General features: G+C 51.9%; 1 pseudogene; it reads left to right on the forward strand.

Annotated features, from left to right (window-relative positions):
• Window positions 1–512: 512 nt before the first annotated feature.
• Window positions 513–1,307, forward strand: LOC149370685 (very long chain fatty acid elongase AAEL008004 pseudogene; annotated as a pseudogene).
• Window positions 1,308–3,937: the final 2,630 nt, after the last annotated feature.

Here is a 3,937-nt window from a genome sequence, read left to right on the forward strand (position 1 = left end):
CCCGATTCGGCACGTGCCCCTTCGTGAAGAAAAAGAGAACACAACGCCTCGGTTAGCGTGCCTCGGTGGCACGCATCAGAAGTCAGTCAGCAGCCACGGAACAGCAGTGGCTGCTCCCCGATAACCTGTGGTGCGTCACGAATAGAGCAGCCGCAAGCAAGGCGCACCACACGACTGCCTCAACTCCAAGAAGCACGCATGGTGTGTTCCATGGGCGCCCGTTTCAACGACCCTGGACAGACGGTGCCGAGATCTTCGCCGTGCTGATACGTGGCGCCGCTCTAGGACACCGCCGATGTGCAACGACATGTGACGGTAAGCTGACACAGCTGCCCGAGTCACTGAGCGACGCAAAAGACGAAAGGAGCTTGGCACTTTCGGTGACTTGAGAGGCGGAGAAAGGGACAACTTCTCAAGGAACCCCAACGTACAGCCTGTCGCAAGACACGCCCTTGAGAAGTTGGTGGGCCAAATGATCAGAGGTCATTACAAGCGCGACCGAAGTAGCCAGCATGTCGAACCTAATATCCCAGCTACGCAAGGGTCAGCTGTTTCCAGTTCGGGACCCCCGTACCCTGGACTGGAAGCTCGCCGGCAACATTCCCTTCATCACGTCCGTGATCTTGGCCTACATCTACGTCGTCAAGGTGGCCGGGCCCAGGTTCATGAAGGGCCGACCGCCGGTGAAACATCTGCTACCTTTCATCATGGTGCACAACGCGGCAATGGTGATGGTCAACGTGTACTTCTTGTTCGCCATCGGATCTCGGTCGCACTTCGGCGGGGGCCACAGCTTCTTCTGCCAGGGCCTCGACTTCAGCGGCTCCGTTAAAAGCCTCGAGCTAATCGATCTGCTGTGGTGGTACACTCTTGTGCGCGTCATCGACTTCCTGGACACGGTGTTCTTCATCCTCCGCAAGAAGGACTCGCATGTCTCAGTGCTGCATGTGGGCCACCATGTCTTCGTGGTCTTCACCGGCTGGTTCGGCATGACCTACGGACCCGACGGGCAAGCCGTGCTGATGGTTCTGGTCAACACGTTCATACACGTCCTCATGTACACGTACTACTTTGGAACGCTGCTTGGACCACGCTTCCAGCGCTACCTGTGGTGGAAACGGTACTTGACCCAGTTGCAGATCGCCCAGTTCGTCTTCATGCTGCTCCATGCGATGGTACCTGTGTTCGTCGACTGTGGCTATCCTTTGCCGCACGTGCTGGTCATCATGAGCCAGGTGGCCTTCTACTTTTGCATGTTCGTGCGCTTTTACATTCAGGCTTACCGGAAGCGCACCAAGACTGCCTGAACAGCGTTGCAGACCCCGATGAAGCACCACCAAGGCAGAAGCTTGTGTACCTCGACGTCCGCATGTGTTCTCACTGAATACTTTTGACCTGCCAGAAATATAATCACGAGGGCGCGAAGACAAGCTTCCTAACCTTGAGTGCAGCGGAGGCGAACTTAAGGTGAAGTGTGCTCGCGTAGCATCACTGCTACTGCCACAGCCACCGACATGTCTTTTCTTGTCAACACTGCTCATTGTCTGCGTTCTTTGTGGCCTCTTTGAATTTGCCCACGAAGGGGCGTGGCATTTAAAAGGGCCATGGCATTTGAGGAGCTCTGCGCAGAAAGTGTCGTACGGTGGATTTCATCCCTAGAATACTTTTCGCTGGTTAGCACAAAATCTGGTAGCGAACGTCCGTACATAGCCTTTTGCTAACTGATCCCTCTCTAAGTGAATTCCAGGTCACTTCAGTCCATTTAATGCCACTCACTCTAGTGCCCAAGATCAAAAATCTCATGGCAGTGTCTTGTTAATAGCCACGTGTCTTGTTAATAGGTCGAGTTTGAGGATTTTTCTGCAGCTGCTGTACACACTTCTGCCTTGGCACACAAGGTGCTCTTGGGTCACTTTGCGTACAACGAAACAAGACCGTGCAAAATCGCTAGTGTTCAGTCATCGCTCGCTCCACTAACCAGTTCAAGCAAGAAAGTTCACCTAGACCTACCTTGGATTTTCACTGTAAACGTGTGCTTGTCAAGGCTGGCTCGGCTTTATTTCGTGGTCGTAAGACTAGCTCTCTACCGAAAGCGGTATGAAACATGTTCTTTTCACTTTTGAGTGTTGCTCAAGCGGAACTGGAAGTTCTCTTTTCTGTGTATGTGTGCATTTATTCTTTTTATGTCTCATGTTTACGCTTGTACCAAGGAAGACAGGATGGTGCTTTGGAAACAAACGCAAAGGCAACGGTGTTCCCATGGGGAACATTACCAGTGTACTCCAAAGTTGCTCCTTGCTGATGCGGGGTTCAAGTAGTGGTCGCTCTGTGTGGCTAGGTGAAACGCTATCCAGAATGGTCTTTGTACAAGGTCATGACAATAAATTGTGCTCTGGAGCTACTTTCATATGTTTCGGCCGCTACGGTAAGGGCGTATCTTCGCGGATAACGCATATTTCTCCCAGCCCTGCAATAGCGACATCACAAATGAGGAAGAGGGGGAAAATTTTTTTTAAGTATAGTGTGCTTGTTTGTCTTCCTGTGTGGAGCTCTGGACATGTGCTGCCACGATCCTGCAGGCCCGCCCGAGAAGCTGTCGCTGGTCTTGCGGATTCGTGCTGGTCACAGCGGTCTCAAGAAGGGCTCTCAGTCCATGACCCCATTTCCCACCGCAATCTTCTCAGCGCCGGCGTCGGCATCGGCGTCGGCGTCGGTGTCGGCTCAGTGCTTAATATGGCATCTTCCCAAGCGGAAGAGGTGGGAAAGTTTATGGGTGGGATGCAGCCGGGTGGTGTTGTGCAGGCCCAAACGGAATGATATAGTGTACGTCGGTTGTCCTCGCAGCTCTGGCATTTGTCCGAGTAGAGGCTGGTAAAGAACAAGTGTTTGTGATATAGGTTAGGATGCGTGACAGTCTGAAGTTGACTCCGTGCCGCGGCTTCGGCCTTTGTGATTGTTGAGTGCGGTAGTGGCATTGTTCTTCTTTGTGTACGGCAATATTCTGTGATGTGGGTGTAAGTGTGCAGAGCCGCGCAGGCGCCCTCTGCATCTGCGTCCTTCTCCGCTTGCGTCGACAGCTCCCAGAAATGAGCTCTACGAGTTATTGGAGTTTGAAATGAATTGCGTTTTCTTTTACATGCACTTCCGTCAAGCGGCAAGCATAGATAGCCCTTCAGCTGTCATAATAAAAAAAAAAGAGCAGCGAGAGAAGAGAACTTTACTGCGGCAACAGGGCTAGGGTTAATTCTTTGTAACATGTGGTTTTCTTGGCGATGCTGAGATCGACGGGAGCGCAGCAATGGCAACAGTCCCGGTCAGCCAGGTAGGGCAGCATGGAAGAAGGAAAACTTAGCAGAGGTCCTCACTGTCAAAACTGCACGACAAAAATGTGCCGGAAGTCACGCGCTTTGAGTGTCGTCTGCTGCAGTGCCTGCTGCGCATGCGCAAGCGCACTGAGACGGCGGCAAAATTGGGGGGAGGGGGGGGGAACAGAGGGGATCCGGCTTCAAAAAATGTGACGTAACCGCCTCTCCTGAGTTATTTCCTTCCTCCATGTTGGGCCGCCTCTCAGTATGAGCTGTGCGCATCTGCGCAGAAGATGCGCATGAATGCGCATCTTCTTCTTTACGGTGACCCCCTGTCAAATGAGGAGCCTATTGTATCCCGCCGAAGTTTCAGTTTCGTTTTCCCTACGTCCTGTACTATCATCATCAGCACTTCTGACCTCCGGAACCCACGCTCTCTCTTGGAAATTGTTTAGTCTACCCTTAGCTGCCGTCTGCGCCTGTCAAAATGTCAAAATAAGACATTAGGGTTCAGTGGATGTGAAATGCGAAAGGGACCGCTTTGGTTACCGCAATTCAGAAGAAAGAAATTAACGAAACAATTTGTTATTTTGCAGTATGGAGAACTCTAAAGCTTATTGTTTTACTTTGTA

This window comes from Amblyomma mixtum, chromosome 1 (genome assembly GCF_055824585.1).
Source record: "Amblyomma mixtum isolate Tamu chromosome 1, ASM5582458v1, whole genome shotgun sequence".
In the NCBI taxonomy this organism is placed as follows: domain Eukaryota; kingdom Metazoa; phylum Arthropoda; class Arachnida; order Ixodida; family Ixodidae; genus Amblyomma; species Amblyomma mixtum.